Below are 18,018 nucleotides of genomic sequence, written 5' to 3' on the forward strand. Positions count from 1 at the left end.
CATGCATCTTTCTGCATAATCCCTCTAGTGTGAAGTTAGCCTTAGAGACTAAAACATCTTGCGCTCATAGACTAGTCCAAGCTCTGTAGTCTTTGAGATGAAACTCCTGGACTTTTATTTTGATCAGTATTGCCTAGAAGTCAAAAGAGGAACCAATCAAAGGCAACCAATTGTAAGACCATACGACTCTACTAGTAGTTGTTTCCCTCAACAGGATTGCAAAATTTCATAGTGGACACTAATTACTAGAGCTCCATCTTTGAAGCACAAAAGTCCCTATGATGATAGCAATTATTGCTATGGAAAATGTAGCTAATAACTTGCTCTTTGAGGCCATTCCGTGGCCATGGTCCTAGCTTGGTTGAGATGGAGGATGAGTTGTCAAAGAAGTTCCAATGTCATACTCATTTCCACTATGAGAATGTAAATCATGTGCAATTCTTTCTTGCAATCTGACATATTTGTAGCATGGAATGCACTCGATTTCGACATTGGTCAGCATGAACATCCAAGTCTATGGCAGCTATGGCACACCATCATTTTTTATTCTGATGCAATGTAAGAATCTCACGTTCAATTGCTTTGTTGTAATGTTCTTTAGCATTGCTTTTAGCCACCATCATGCCACATAAGTTTTAGCGTTCCAAATTGCACTTTCAAAGCACTACATGCAATTAATCAAAATGTGTTGAAGGTACTTGTCAGTCACAATGAGCACAAAAGGAGGTAGTGCTGCTAGGCTCACCCATAGCTGCATTGCAAGATGGCAGCTTTCTTTGCTAAAGGTACTTGTTGCTTATAGTGAGCGCTAAAGGAGGTAGTGTTGCGGCAAAAATTAATCCACGTTAACACGGATGACCCACTCATTTGAGCTTTATGCCTTAATGCTTGCAAAACACAATTAATCCGTGTTAACACGGATGACCCACTCATCCGAGCTTTATGCCTTAATGCTTGCAAAACACAACAAAATGCTGCAAAAAATGAAGTGTATTGGGTAGGTTATTTTTCCAAGGGATCATCAGCGTTAAGGTGAATAACCCACTCATCCGATCTATATGCCTTAATGCTTGTAGAACATAGCAGAACACTGCAAAAAATGAGTCTATTGGACAAGTTATTTTGGCAAGGGGTCATCCCCATTACTGTGGAGGGCCCACTCATCATAGCTCTATGCCTTAATGCTTGCAGAACACAGCAAAATGTTGTAGAAAATGAAGTGTATTGGGCTCAATGCCTTAGAACTTGTAGAAGCTCTCAAAAAATGGGAAATTTTGGAAGAAAATGAGGTCAATTTACCCAGATTTTGTGCAATGGCTTCGACAAGGGGTCATCCACATTAGCACAGAGGACCCCACATTGCCAGCTTAGTGCCTAAGTGAAGGAGTACGAGCGGAAGTGCGACGCGAGAGAGAGTGCGAGAAGAAGAGCACGACGATATGGTGAACTCGCTCTACTGTAATGTGTAGAGCATAGTGAGTTCTTATTAGGTTTTTACAAAAGAATATGTGTACATACCTGGCGGCCCGCCCACTTACCTGGGCGACCACATTGGGCTTTATACCCCAACAACCTCCCACTTAAAGTCCAATGTGGTACTTTAAGTGTGAGAGAAGCTACTATACAAGCTAATATACAAGAGTGGTAGAGAAGTGATGTACTACCCTACACCTAACTGCTTGCGAAAATGCGCAAAGCTCTCTGAGGGAAGTCCTTCTGTAAGTAGATCAGTAGGATTTTCTGTGGTGTGAACTTTAACAAGCTGAAGTTGCTTATCCTCGAGCATTTCCTTGATGAAATGATACTTCACATCCACATGCTTTGCCTTTGAGCGATAAACTGGATTGCGAGCCAATTGTATAGCACTTTGACTATCACAATATAACACAGGCATCTCTTCTTTGATTCCCAAATCTGTTACTAGTCGATTAAGCCAAATTGATTCTTTGCATGCCTTTGATGCTGCAACATATTCAGCCTACGTAGTAGACTGAGTAACACAATCTTGTAATCTAGAACGCCATGATACTGCTCCACCAGCCAATGTAAAGACATACCCTGACGTAGACCTTCGGTTGTCTAAGTCACCTGCATAATCTGAGTCTGTAAAACCCTTTACACTTAGCTCCTGACTCCCATAGCATATACGCATACTCTTTGTAGCTTTCAAGTATCTCAATATTCCTTTCACTGCCTCCCAATGTTTCTTGCCTGGGTTTGATATGTATCGACTTACTACTCCCACTGCAAATGCAATGTCTGGGCGAGTAGCAATCATTGCATACATCAAACTACCCACTGCAGACGCATATGGAATCTTATCCATTTCAGCCTGTTCTTCCTCAGACACAGGACAATCTTGTTTGCTAAGTTTCACATATGGTGGCAATGGAACACTCAGTGCCTTTCCCTTCTCCATATTGAAACGTTGCAAAACCTTGTCAATATACTCTATTTGAGATAACCAAATCAACTTCTTTGATCTGTCTCTCTCAATGCGCATACCAAGTATATGACTTGCCTCACCCATGTCTTTCATGTCAAACGATTTTGCCAACTTTGACTTCAAAGCTGAAATTTCTTCCAAGTGCTTGCCAGCAATCAACATGTCATCCACATACAAAATAAGGATCAGCCAACTACCATCCTTAGCCTTCTTTGTATATAGACAGTGATCGAACTCACTACGTTTGTAGCCTTGAGAAAGCATAAACTTGTGGAATTTATGGTACCATGCCCTCGGTGATTGTTTTAAGCCATAAAGACTCTTTAACAACTGCCATACCCAATCTTCCTTGCCTTTCTCAACAAACCCTTCTGGCTGCTGCATGTAAATTTCCACATCTAAATCACCATGCAAGAACGCTGTCTTGACATCCATTTGGTGCAACACCAAATCCAATATGGCAACCAATGCAATAAAGCATCTCAATGTAGTCATCTTGACCACCGGAGAGAAGACTTCATCAAAGTCAATCCCTTGTTCTAGCTTAAAGCCCTTGGCAACAAGCCTTGCTTTGTACTTTGGCTGACTATCATGAGCGGTGATCTTATACCTGTAAACCCATTTACAAGGTAGAGCCTTTTTGCCCTGTGGTAATTTAACTAGCTTCCATGTCTTGTTTTTATGCAGAGCTGTCATCTCTGACTGCATGGCCAATTGCCAATTCCCGGAGTCCTTCATTTGCACTGCTTCCTTGTAACATGAAGGCTCATTGCAATCAGTCAACATGAGATAGTTCATAGATGGAACAAACCTATCAGGAGGTCGAGTGACACGTCCAGATCTACGCACAATAGGTGGCTCAGGCTCAGCCACAACCTGTGGTTCCACTCTATCCTGTCCTTGCTCCTCTTGAGCCCTGACATTTTGTCTTGCACGTGCAGGTCCATCTTCTTGGAAGACAACTCTTCTAATCTCCTCAACCCTCTCTGGTTTAGAATGATATTTGGATTCATTAAAGTGAACATCATTGCTGCGGACAACCTTTATGGATTCGGGATCCCAAAGTCTATACCCCATCTCACCAGAATTACCATAGCCTAGAAAGATGCACTTTCTACTCTTTGGCTCAAGTTTGTTCCTAAATTCCTTTGCAACGTGAGTATATGCCTCACAGCCTAGGACTCTGAGATGCTTGTATGAGGGCATTTTGCCTGACCATACCATCTCTGGCACTGAATGCTTCTGCAAAACCTTGCTAGGAGATCTATTTACAAGATTAACAGTTGTTGATACAGCTTCAGCCCAAAACCCATTTGGCAGCTGTGCATTAGACAACATACTTCTGACCTTCTCTTGTATGGTCCTATTCATCCTCTCAGCAACACCATTTTGAGGAGGATTGTAAGGAGCAGTAAGTTCACGTTTTATACCTTTTGACTCACAAAAGTCCTGAAAGGCCTTTGAAACATACTCTCCACCATTGTCAGTGCGTAAGCATTTAAGCTTCTTGCCACTCTGATTCTCCACAAGTGTCACAAACGTTTTGAAAACACTAAACGCTTCATCCTTGTGCTTGAGAAAGTAAACCCATACTTTCCTCGAGTAATCATCTATAAATGTCATAAAGTAAGAAGCTCCCCCTAGAGATAGGTTAGGCATAGGTCCACACAAATCACTATGAACAAGTGCCAACTGTGTATCTCTTCTACTGCTTCTATGCTTATGTGGCTGCTGTGTTTGCTTACCATACAGACAATGTTCACAGAATTCAAAATCATTAAATGAAAAGCCATGCAAATAACCAAAACGAGACAAGATTTCCATTCCCTTCTTGGACATATGTCCTAACCGGCTATGCCACAAAGAAACGTTCGGCTGCTCGGTTACATTGATTACATTTTTAGAGACATTTGATACATAAATCATGTAAAGTTCTCCAGACTTTATTCCATATGCTACCGTCATAGAACCCTTGGATATCTTTCACATGTTTTGTCCAAAAGTGGTGACGTAGCCAGCATCATCAAGTAAACCTATGCTGATCAAGCTCTTTGTAATTGCGGGAACATGTCTCACATTCTTCAGCGTGAAAGAAGAGGCATTCTGAAACTTCAATTGAACATCTCCAACACCTAAGATCTCACATGTCTGCCCATTGCCTAGCCGAACATGATCTTTAGTGGTCATATAAGAGGTAAACCACTCCTTGTTTGGAGACACATGAAGCGATGCACCTGAGTCTATAATCCAGTCACTCAGTGCATTTCCATCAGATGCTATAAGAAGAGCTGAGTCCATTGTATTCTTCAAGAAGTAGATTTCTCCTGACACTAGACTGTCATCCTCTGCAACAGTGTTTGTCACATTTATTTCTTGAATCTTCACTGAGGACTTGTTCTTCTCACCATGGTCTTCAGCTTTCTCTTTGCCTTTTTCTGCTTTCCATTCTCTGCAGTCTCTTTTCACTTGACCCTTCTTGCCACAATGGTAGCATTCTATGTCACTCTTGCCTTTAGCACTGCGGGACTTGCTACGAGACTGATTCCTCTTTCCACCTTTGTACTTTTCTTTGGTCCTTCCCCTGACAACTAAGGCTATTCCTTTGCCTTTGTCCATTGTCTTTCTATTGGTTTCTTCAGTAAGCAGACTTCCTTCTACACCTGCTATGTTCAAACCATCTGGAGGTGCAGAATTACTCAAAGCTGTGCGAAAAGTGTCCCAACTTTCCGGCAATGTGATCAACAGGAACATAGCTCTAACAGGTTCATCAAACTTGACACCTTGAGCTGACAACTGACTGTAGATTGTGTTGAATTCATTCAGATGATTGGACATAGGTGTCCCTTCTTTCATCTTCAAGTCAACAAGCTTCTTAAGCCAGTATACCTGTGAAGCTGCACTCTGCTTCTCATAAAGATCACTCAGCTTTAACCATGCTTGATAAGCTGACATCTCGTCTGCTACATTGAAGTAAACGCTTACTGCCAAAGTCAGTATAATGGTAGAAAGTGCCAATTCATCCATTTCGCTCCATTCATCTTCGTCCATATCTTCTGGTTTTATCCCCTTGAGCTTTATAGGTTTTATCTGCTTCTTTTGTACCAACACGTGCCAAATCTACTGCTTCCACAATGGGAAATTGGTTCCATCCAGCTTTTTGATATTGTAAAGAGCAGTGTCCTGTGATCTAGCCATAGCTATGCTTCACAGTAGTTTACTTTCCTGGGAAAAATTCGCAGAGTTTTCCCTCTAAACTGACCTCTGAACCAATATCAACCTGTCAAATGAACCAAGAAAGCTTCAGATTCTGCATAAATTTCGGCAGAGTCTCCTTTGTAAAATGGCTCTGGTGTACTCAAAAACAGACCAAAAAACAGCTCAAAAAACACTGTCTCTCTAACACTGTAAGCTGTGGGTAAACGTGTCCTGCACCTGTACTGTCTCTGACTGTCCTGTCACTATCCTGTAAGCATAGACTGCGACAATGCCTGAACGGCAGTAAAGCAAAGATGCAATCCCAACTGTCTAACTCACAGTCAATATATCCTAGCTGCCTAGGCATCTAAGGGTGCTCGAGGGATCGCTCCAAGACCTGTATCACGGAAAGGATCTCAACATTCGAGAATCCCCCAGCTCAATAAAACCTCACTCGACCCTCAACAAAGGCTGCAGTAAATCTGACAGTACATAGACTTCCCACAAAGTCATACATCCACAAATTTCCCACTGTATGTTGTAATCGCTGCGGCGGTTGTTTGCTACGTGACTCACAGCCAGCAAACCCTCAACAGACATACATCATCTCTGACAATACATACCATGTGGAAGTACCTACAATGTCAGGATGAAATCTGGAATATCAAGTAGCAAACACAAGCTACCTGATGAACTAGTGGATGTCGCCTACAATCTGTGTGTAGATGCGCCCGTGTCATATGTGACACGCCTCCAAGAACTGTGAGCTGTCCTTCGATGTGTAGACAGCCACAAATCAACACTCTAGGAGTGTCGATATCCTCAGCACCTGCAGTCGTAGGCCGAAAACCCCAAATTTGCAGAGTCGGATCTGCACCCGTCGAGACCACGTAGTCAAAAATGGCCTACGCAGACCTTTGTCAAAGCCGAACGGTGGCCGAGATGACCTCAGAATGAAATTCTGACAACACCAAGTCCTTCGGGTACACCCACGAGATTTGGGGCCGTGTCTTCGCCTGTCGAATTTCACTCCAATCTGAGTTGGTGACTCTAGCCTCCTGCAGTGCTGCCCCGAGCCTTGATCTGAGCTCTGATGCCAGTTGAAGGAGTACGAGCGGAAGTGCGACGCAAGAGAGAGTGCGAGAAGAAGAGCACGACGATATGGTGAACTCGCTCTACTGTAATGTGTAGAGCATAGTGAGTTCTTATTAGGTTTTTACAAAAGAATATGTGTACATACCTGGCGGCCCGCCCACTTACCTGGGCGACCACATTGGGCTTTATACCCCAACACTAAGAGCTTCAAAACTTAGAAAAATTGGTGTAATTTCATGTGCTCATTGAAGATTGGGAGCGATGAATTTGAGCAAGGGGTCATCTATGCCCCATTGACAACTTAGTGAGTTTGTGATAGGCTTGGCCAAGAATGGGCAAGATTATTCGAGTTAGAACAATGCAAAAAATTGAGGTGATTTCATCATGCTTAGCAAAGATTGGGCGAGATTGTTTGGACAAGGGGTCATCTGTGTTAACGCAGAGGATCCCCACTGCCAGTCCAAATTTTCTTTTTGGAACCACTAGAGATAAACCACCCCTTTGCTGACCAACCAGTGTAGTTGTTAACACGCTACCTTGCCCCAATTACTTGAACACAGCTCCTTGAGCATCCGTCCCTGTCCAAAGCTAGTTAGAATGCTATACCAACATGCCATGCAAGGTAGCATATTGGGCATGCTAATCAACATAATTGATATGCTCATTGACATAATGTATATGCTAATTAGCATGTTGGGCTAGGTAGATATAGCACTGGATCTGCTAGTTAGCATATTGGGTATGCTAATCAGCAAAGTGGGTATGCTACCTAGCATACTTGGTATGCTTGTTAGCATACTTGATATGCTAGTTAGCATATTGGATATGCTAATTACCATAATGGATATGCTAACTAGCATAATTGGGCTATTTAGATAGTCCACTAGATCTGCTACTTAATATACTAGGGTAGGCTAGTTAGCATATTGGGTGTGCTAATTAGAAAATTGGGTATGCTACCTAGCATACTTGGTTGGCTCGTTACACTAGATTTGCAAGTTAGCATTATGGATATTCTAGTTAGCATACTAACTAGGTTGGCTAGTTAGTACATTGGGACTACAAGTCACTTAGTAACAAACATTGTGTAGCAAACTACCAAATTAAGCAAACAACAAAAGAAATTGACTTCCTGCTACTATTTTAGGCTAGCTTGTATGGAAGGTAATGGTTAAGCTTCCTTTTTTTAGTAGATTTTTAGGTAGCACCGTCTACAGTTTTTAATGAGCATATAATTTTTCAATTTTTGCAGACCTCTTTTGATAGTGCAATGAAGCTGGCTATAGCTTCCATTGATAGACATAGCATGGGCTTGGAGGAGCCTATTGCAAAATGTGAGAAGGCAAAGGAACGGTGGAGAAAACATTCAGAGATAGAGTATACAAAATGATCACCATTGCAAATCCATGTAATGGTGATGGATTCTTTCAATTCATCTACAAGTATGATTGGTCCAAGAAGGGTATGGTTGCTCTAACAAAGAAAAAGCTCTACACTATGGCCACCTCTCCTATTTGAGCAAAGAGGTATGCCAAAGGAGAAAAACAACATGGTGTTGAGGAGGTTACCAAGAGGTATATTTTAATCCACAGTTTGACTTTGGAACACCTTCCATGAATGCATGAGACGAAAAATTTGAGAACTATTTGATTGCAAGTTTCTTATTTATACTAAGGTAAATCCAACTGATTGATGAAGGTCTTATGGATGAGGAGAGGAAAATGGTGAAAGATTGGGCAAATGTTTTAAAAATTTTATTATGGTAGAAGAGATGTTTTTGAGATTCTTTTTTGCCACAGATGGTTAGTGCGGACCTTCACGGATGAACGAGATGCTATTTTGGATATTTTTTCTAGAAATGGAGACCTAGGGCATGCATACCAAGAGCTAAAGAGACATTATCTAGGGATAGAGGATGATGTTGAGCTAGCTAAAGGATTCATTGCAGATTTTGCATGAGATATGAGAGGACAACAATATGCTTTCTAGTAGCTACCTTTTTTGAATTGAAAAACTCTCTATTCTAGATTGCCAACACTTTTATGAGGCCTTTTTTTTATTTTGTACCTTTGAAGGTTTTCATTAACTTCTTTTTCTTGTGTGTGTTTTTAGTCATTCCTATATCTTAAAGTTACATATATATGATGTTGGTTAGTGTGTGACTAAATATGGAGTGTGGATAAAGAAGTTTTGCTTTACAAGAGACTTGTTTCTACCTTAGTGCTTATGTTTGTGAAGGATATAAACATCTTTTTTGTTATAGTTTTTTATCTATGATGGGTGATTCCTTGACCTTATTTCCATGCATATAGGATGGTACTTGTTTTCTTGGGGCATTTGGAGTTTGGACAAAGGGTTGTGCTTGTTTGAGGAGCCTTGTTTATATTTTAGTTTTCATTATTTTCCATATGATTAGCTTGATTTGGATTTTTTCCTGGTTATGTTGGGGCTCCCATTTCTACTAAATGTAGAACCAAACATAATCCATAAGCCAAGTGTGTGGAAAGTTCACATGGGCACAAATATCAATTTTGAAGAGATAGAGAAATTGCTAAAGGCTGGTTTCAAGGTGGGTGTCAAGCCTGATCCACCTTTTGTGGCAGGGGTAGAGGAATCCTCTAGAAAAGAAGCAAGCCAAATGGAGAGTGACAAGAGAAAAAACGATATTACCATCAATAAAAGAGGTCAATCAAGTGGCGTCATGGAATTTCCAAGGAGATAGAGAAGAGGGTTTGCAGTGTTGAGTACATGCTTGCAACAGTCATTAATGAGAGTGCAATGGATCCCCCACCACACTCTATTTTTCACTAGGCATGTGAGAGTGGAGAGGAATATTTTGTGCACATCAAGGTAGAACCTTGGTGTACCTGTCCAGATTTCATGCAGAGAGAACCTAAAGGGAAGCCTTACCCTCCATGCAAACATCTCTATTTTGTCTACTTGCAGGTATTAGGCTTACATAAGAATGAGGATATGATCATACACCAACCGATACTATCACAAGATGATGTGTCAAATATGTTGTCATGCCCTCGAAAGAAAGAAGTTTGTGCCCATATTAAGCTTTCTTATGCCCATATTTTCTTGAGAGGTAGTGGCTTAGTACTTCTATCAAATAGCCTTTCTTTTGTAACGACATGTAACCCTTTGAGTAGTTCATTACGTAATTCTCTTATGTTTTGTGTTTTTTTGTTATGAAAAAGTGAACTTTTCATGGAGCACACTTAAATGCACTAAACTGGAATCTCGTAGATTTATTTTTCCTTCAAACATGTATCTAATGATTACATGATTCCAATGATGTGTCTAGTTATTTACTTTACCTTTTATGTCTCAAGGGTCCTCTTTAGCACGATTTGATATGAAGATATTTGATTCCTAAGAATAACTAAACATGCAGTGTCTTTGATATTCGAAGAGATAATGGATTGTCAAAATATTGGCAAGAGGAAATTAAATTCCAAGAGAAATCTCATGAAATAACTCATACACTTAGCTTGTCTTTATTAATAGGGTTAGGGGATTTTAGAACTTATCGTTGTCGGGGGATTTGTATTCAAAAGGTGAGCCGGGAAGGCACATGTCCTCTTGCTGTGAGAGGTGCGAGGAAAAGAGTCGCAGCAGACACAATTAATGGGAACTGAGCTTAAAACAAACAGTTTGATCCAGATTCTGAAGCTTGATAACTCAAATCAAATACTTAACAGTAACCCTACTTAATCAAATATTAATGGAGGAGTTTAAGCGCCTTACAAGGTTTAACTTGCTGTAATCCAAGTGCTAATTATGAAATCAAATTTCACTAATGACGATAATGTATGGTCTGATGAAACAATACCAAATAAGATCTATCGCCTTAATTGATCTGCCAAAAACTGCCTTGATCTTCTTCATTTTCCCCTCTGCTACTTCAAAGTCAAGAGAGAGAGTTTGATTTTCTCTTCAGCTATGGCTATGGGAGCTTAGCTTCGACATCGAACGGCCTTAGGAGTTTCAATTAGAGAAGTCTTAGGATTATCGGCTTAGGATTTTTCGACTTAGGATTATGATTTAGGAGATATTGCTTGTGTGAGAAGAAGAAAGGATTCGAATGGATTTAGGAGGGTTTGATTACAATTGGATTAGCAAGAGTTTGTTTACCATCGGCTTAGGAAGCCTAGCTTAGCCCGGGAGAGAAGAAGCTGTGGGGTCCCGCTTAAGATTAGAGAGCTTAGGATTATGATGGCTAAGGAGATCCTCCCAAAAGAGCTGCTTCCCTTTTTTATAATAGCCCACTTTTTAAGATTGCATGGACTTGCCTTGCTAAATACGGCCAACCCAGTAGCGATGTCGCTAATGGGTAGCGCCCCTTGCTGACGTGGTAGCCTGGAATTCAACCTCCTCCAAAAGCATCGCAAGTGGCATCAAATGGGAGCGCCCCTGCAAGCTGAGCACTTCGCGTTTCTTGGTCGGCGTCATCGGAGTTAATCCCTGCTCGCTACGAGCTCTTCTTCTTCCTTGTGATGCGCTGGTTGCTGCTGGCCATGCCTTTTTTCTTTCCTCCCTTGGTTCACACACCCCTAAGGGTTTTAATTGGCAGGCGACCAGCCTATTGCTTGGGCAGCCATAGTGCCATTTAATTAGTGGGCGGCCTTTGGGCACCACATTAAGCATACATGTCTACTAAGGATTTTCTCCACAAAAAAATGAAGGCACCATATTTGGTACAGATGCCGGTCAAGGCAATGCCAAGCACGACATCTCCGAGCGGCTCTCGAAGGGCACCTCATCTAAAGCTTCCATTGCTTCGAACACCACATTTGGTATACATGCCGACCAAGGCAACGTCTCGTAAGACATCATTATTTCCAACATCCCCTGACTAATAATATTACCGTGAATTCTCATGCCCGTAAATGACCTCGAATAGTGCCACTAGCCTGCTAGATGCAAGTATAAGTGATTGCATTGAAGTAAGGCCTTCCCATCACATCCGATAAAAAGTTGCTAGCCAGGTATTGCCAATCACGACCACTGCCGACTGCATTTCTAAGTCATAATATCCCATCCATGCCCACTTCAAGCATAGCCCTTTTTAGCATCATTAAGGCATCTGTTGGCCCTTTTAAGCCGCATCTGGCATACATTAATCATTGAATTTGGCATGTTAACAAGCCCTGATCATTGACCATTAATCAAGTAGGCTTCAAAGAAGCTTGATGTGCATTTTTCTGGCATCTTTTCTTAGCATGGGACTGGAGCTGCACGACATCCACCCCCTCTGAATCTGCACAGCCTCCAGTCTATGCCAACTGCACTTAGGAAGCATCATCAAGAGCATCATCAGACTCATCATCTGATGCATACATAACACTATCTTTAGGAGATTGATCTGTGTTGAAATCTCTAGGATTAATCTCACCATCTCGTTGCTTAAACAACTTAACTCTTTTCCCTGCAATACGCACCTTGAGCTCGCTCCCATCAAGCTCGCATAACTTGTAGGTCGCATTATCATAAACATGAAGTACTACATATGGTCCAAACCATCATTTAACCATCTTCCGCATAGCAGTGTATTGGTTCTCCAGGCTACTGTCATAAACAAGTACCCAATCACCATCTTTGATAGCATGTGGTCGTAGTCTGTGCTTCCCATCAAATGATGCTTTAATCTTCAACCTTGCCTCCTTAAGCTTCTCTTAGCCTGTTCAATATCCTCTTGACGCCTCTCAAGCTGGCAAATACGTAGAGCAAGCAAGTCTTCAGTAGACATACCTTCTTCCCATGGCATTATGGTCCAAGTCATAACTGCTTCCTCTATAGGCATAATGGGTTTTTGCCCATGCATCAATTCAAACGGCATAAACCTTGTAATAGAACTGTGTGTAGTGCGATCAGCCTATAAAGCAAATGGCAAGAGTTTAGGCCAATCACCAATATGCCCTTCACACCCCTTCGCTAAAGCTTTAACAATAGGCGAATGCCCTCTTTCACTTTTTGCGTTACCTTCTAGATTATATGCTGTAGTGAGAGCGAGTTTAATGCCCAGACGAGCAAAAAACTCTCGAGCTTCATTTGCATCCAGCTCTCCTCTATTTACAGTAATTCTGCCAATGTTACCATATACATGTGGTAGTGATGTGGTAGTGATGTGTGTGAACACACTAGGACCGTCGGGGCATTTTTTCCCTCTTTAGGAGGTTTTTTCCCCCGAGCATTGTATATACGCCCATCACTCTAGGGCTATCTATCTTTCCATTGCACACTAAGTAATACACTCTCTATTGTGTGCCTTGAGCTTCCTTCGTCTTCTCCAAGCTCTGTGTGTTTCTCTACAACCCTAATTCCAACAATTGGTATCAGAGCACGTTGCGTCCTCCCGGGCTTAGTCGCCAGCTGCTCCAGTACACGCCTGCTCACTTTTTCCGATTTCAGTGAGCTTTGGCGAGCGTTCGCAGGTCGACAAATACTTCGGGTAAGCTCGAGGAGCTTGGTCTGCTCAGATTTTTGATTTGGGCTCATTTCGGCCTCCGTTTCCACTATAGGCAATACTGCACAGGCTATTTTGTCATTTTGTGCAAAATTTCTGTCAGTGTCGTTTTTTGCATAACAGGTGCCTTATAGTTTTCTACGGTTTGTGCTATATAGCACGTGTTGTTCCCACTCCGTTTCTCCTATTTTCGGGCAGTTTTCACATCGACTGCAGCATTTACCATGGCTGACAACAACAACGCAGATGTGTTCAAGATGTTTGCTACTTAGGACAGGTTGGATGGGGACAACTACCCTATGTGGGCCTATATGATGCAACATGTTCTTGTGTCAAAGGGTGTCTGGAACATTGTGCAGGGCATTGATGTACGTCTTGGTTCTGAGGATGTAGGCGATGTTGAGGATGTTGCAGGTCTTGCTGCAAGGATTGCTGCTGTTAGAGTTGTTTTGCATGCGGCAGAACAAGCTCATTGGGATGTTAAGGATGCGTAGGCTCATGCATTGATTGCATTGTCTGTGAAGCGCACCATTGTTCCTCACATCCGTTCAGCAAAATCTGCAAAACAGGCTTGGGATATTTTGGCTGGTCTTTATGCAAGTCGCAATGAGGCTAAAATTGCTTTGCTGCGTAAAGAGCTGGAGTCGAAGATTATGCATGAGGAAGCTGATATGGACACTTTCCTTGCTAGTGTCAAGGATATCAATGAGCAACTTATTTCTGCAGGTGAAGTCATTTCAGATAGTTCCCTTGTGTAGACTGTTCTTGATGCCTTACCAGATTCTTACCAGACTTTTGCTAGTACTTGGAGACTTATGACCCAAGGAAATCCAGAAGTTGTCAAGTTTGATGCATTATGCACATTGTTGTTGCAAGAGTCGCTTTCCAAAAAAAACAGGACTAGACAGCGTGCAGTTGAACAGGCTTTTATTGCTTCTCAAAGAAAGGGTGGTAACAGCAATGCAGCCACTTTTTATGGTTCTGCTGCGAGTGGCTAAACTTTTGTTCCTAATGCTTCTGCTGGCAGCACTTCATCTGGCAATTCTGGTGATAAGGGAAAAAAGAAGATGCGTTGCCATTATTGCAAGGCTAATGATCACTTGATCAAGTCGTGTCCTAAGTTGAAGGCCAAAGAGGCTAAGAAGAAAGAGGGTGGTTCCACTGCAAATGTTGGTTCCACTACAAATGCAGCCATTGTTGAGTCTTCTGTAAAAGGAGACTGTGATGCTGATGTTGATGCAGAATGGGCTTTTAGTGCAGAGTGCACTTACAATCCTGCTGGCCATGATGCATGCTTATCAATTGCTGCAGATTCACATGTGTGGTATTTCGACGGTGCTACAAAGCACATTACCTCACATCGTGAATTGTTTACCTCTCTCGAGTCTGTCCCTCATGGGAATTCAGTCACTTGTGCCAACAATGCCTCTTATCCAGGTCAGGGAGTTGGAAAGATTGTGCTTACTGCTGCTAATGGCAGTTCTTTCACACTTGTTGATACACTTTATGTACCTGGGATCAAGAAGAATCTCTTGCCTGTATCCGCACTTGCTAGACTTGGACTTGTAGTCAAATTTGTGGATGACAGATGTACAGTTCATGGTCTCAGTTTTGGTGATGAAATTGTTGCATCTGGCCTTTTGTGTCGTGGGCTGTATAAGCTCACTTTGTATGACAAGTGTGGACAAAATTTTACAACTGCTATTGCAGATTCAAGGGCTATTTCAGATGCAAAACTTTGGCATGCACGTTTTGGTCATCTGAATTTTGCCAGTTTGCTGCGTTTGCAGAAATCTGATATGGTTGCTTCTTTGCCACCTCTTGAAGCACCTGTCAAACATGTTTGTGAAGGCTGTATTTTGGGTAAGATGCAGTGTTCTAAGTTTCCAAAGGATGATTCAATTCAGGCCACATGCAGGTTGCAGCTTGTGCATAGTGATGTTTGTGGGCCCATGCAAACTCCGTCCTTGGGCAATTACCTTTACTTCGTGACTTTCATTGATGATTACTCCAAGCACACATGGGTATTTCCGCTTAAAGAGAAGTCCGAAGTTTTTATGTGCTTCAAAAAATTTCTGGCTATGGTTGAAAATGTCTCGAAATGTACTATGGGCACCCTCCGTTCCGATCGAGGGGGGGAGTATATGTCTCATGAATTTAATGCATTTCTGGCTAGTCGTGGGATAAAACACCAATGTACAGTGCCTTATACACCTCAGCAAAATGGTGTTGCTGAGAGGAAAAACAGGTCACTGACGGAAATGGCATGATGTATGGTCAAAAGTCAAGCTTTGCCGCATTCTTTTTGGCTTGAGGCCATCATGTGTGCCACTTATGTACTTAATAGGTGTCCTACGGAAGCTTTGCAGTCTATTACTCCATATGAAGCATGGCATGATAGAAAGCCTTCTATTGAGCACATGCGTGTTTTTGGCTGTTTGGCATATGCTTTGGTGCCACAAGTGCAGCACAGAAAATTGGATGATAAGGCTGTCAAATGTCTTTTTGTTGGTTATAGTGCTGAAAGCAAAGGGTACGTGTTGTATCATCCGCAAACAAAACGTATTCTGGTTTCTCGGTATGTAGTGTTTGTGGAAGATTCTGTTCAGCCCTTGCTGTCATGTACTAGAGACAGTAATGTAAGCTCACAGGACATTTATGACACTTTGTTGCCTCTTTTCAGTGGTGGAAATACGAATGTAAGTTCCAATGAGGCAAATGTACAGCCTATGGGGGTTTCTGAAAATGTTTTAGATCAGCCTATTACTGATGCAAATGTACATGATGTACTTGATGAGGAAAGGGCTGAAAATGAGCAGGCTAGAGGTATGACAAAATGGCTGGTGCACACTTTGCGTGACAGTAAATTGGATGCACCTTTGTCTAGTCGTACTCGTTCAGGCTCTCGCCATGCATCTTATGCATCAGATTGTTATGCTTTGGATGTGTCTAGCTTACATGATGTTGAGGAGCCTCTATCTTTTGATGAAGCACAGAATTCAGAAAATTGGATGTCTGCCATGCAATCAGAATATGATGCACTTATAGAAAATGACACATGGACTTTATGTGATTTGCCTCCTGGCAAAAAGGCAATTGGTATGAAGTGGGTTTACAAGTTGAAACGCAAGCCGGATGGTGAGATTGATCGCCATAAGGCTCGACTTGTTGCAAAGGGTTATGCACAGCAAAAAGGCATAGATTATGAAGAGACTTTTGCTCCCACTTGTCGTATGACTACTGTGCGTTTTCTATGTGCATTGGCAACTCATTTTGGTTGGGATGTACATCAATCAGACATTGTTACTGCTTTCTTGAATGGTGACATATTTGAGGAAGTTTATGTAACGCAGCCTCGCGGTTTTGTCATAAAAGGACAAGAGGACAAAGTGTGCAAATGTAACAAGGCTTTGTATGGGTTGAAGCAATCTCCTCGTGCTTGGTATGAGAAGGCTGACACTCATTTGGTCAAACAAGGCTTTCGTAACAGTCCAACAGAAAGCACATTGTATGTAAAGCATGAGGGTGATGTACTTCTCATTGTGGTTCTTTATGTCAATGATTTGTTGATCATTGGACCAAATGAGAGACATATTGCTGAATTTAAGGCTGATTTGAATGCTACTTTCAAGATGAAAGATTTGGGGCTGTTGCATCATTACTTGGGTATACAGTTTAGGCAGTGTGATGGTGGTATTGCCTTGTGTCAGAAAAGTTACATAGAGACATTGCTATGTAAGTTTGGACTTGAGGATTGCAAACCTATTGCCACTCCCATGGAAACAGGTTTGAAGTTGAGTCTACATGATGCCGGCGATCCTGCTGATGTCACTCTTTACCATACTGCTGTTGGCTGCCTCATTTATGTGTGCAACACGAGGCCAGATTTATGCATAGCCCAGGGTCTAAGCATTGGCAGGCTGTCAAGAGAATTTTCCGCTATCTTAGTGGCACTTTACACCTTGGCTTGTTTTATCCCAAGGGGGGATCATTGCCGCCAGACTTACATGCTTTTTCGGATTCAGATTGGGCTGGTTGTTTTGACATGTGAGTGTCCACAAGTGGTTTCTGTTTCATGCTTGGCAGTTCATGTATATCATGGTTGAGCAAGAAGCAACCTACTGTGGCCACTTCGAGTTGTGAGGCTGAGTACAGGGTTGTCTTCACAGCTACGGTTGAGTGTGTATGGCTCAGACGCCTGATGGCTGATTTGGGTGTTGGATAGGACACTGCCAACACTATCTACACTAACAGTCAGAGCGCATTGGCAGTTGCGAGGAACCCAGTTTTTCATGCTCGCACAAAGCACATTGAGGTGCATTACCACTATGTCAGGGAGAGGCTCTCAGCAGGAGAGATCAGCTTGGCTTATGTGCCAACACAAGACAACCTTGCAGATCTTTTCACAAAGGCATTGTCTCGTGAGAAGCTTGAAGCTTTCCGCAAAGATTTGGGCTTACTCCCCTTTGTGGACTGATCCTGTCCTCAGGGCATGGCACTTCCCTTTACTCATGTGCCAGCTCTCGTTCACCGCATCACTCCAGGGGGATTTGTTACCATATACAGTGGTAGTGATGTGTGTGAACACACTAGGACCGCCGGGGCATTTTTTCCCTCTTTAGGAGGTTTTTTCCCCAGAGCATTGTATGTACGCCCATCACTCTGGGGCTATCTATCTTTCCATTGCACACTAAGTAATACACTCTCTATTGTGTGCCTTGAGCTTCCTTTGTCTTCTCCAAGCTGTGTGCGTTTCTCTGCAACCCTAATTCCAACAGTCAACACATCCATACCTGGAGATAACATCTTC

The 18,018-nt window shown here is 42.2% G+C and overlaps 1 pseudogene; it reads right to left on the bottom strand.

Moving 5' to 3' along the window:
* Positions 1-238: 238 nt before the first annotated feature.
* Positions 239-18,018, bottom strand: part of LOC147427985 (uncharacterized) — a 42,023-nt pseudogene continuing 24,243 nt past the window's right edge.

The sequence above is a fragment of the Adiantum capillus-veneris genome, chromosome 23, assembly GCF_014529385.1.
Source record: "Adiantum capillus-veneris isolate H3 chromosome 23, ASM1452938v2, whole genome shotgun sequence".
Lineage (NCBI taxonomy): Eukaryota > Viridiplantae > Streptophyta > Polypodiopsida > Polypodiales > Pteridaceae > Adiantum > Adiantum capillus-veneris.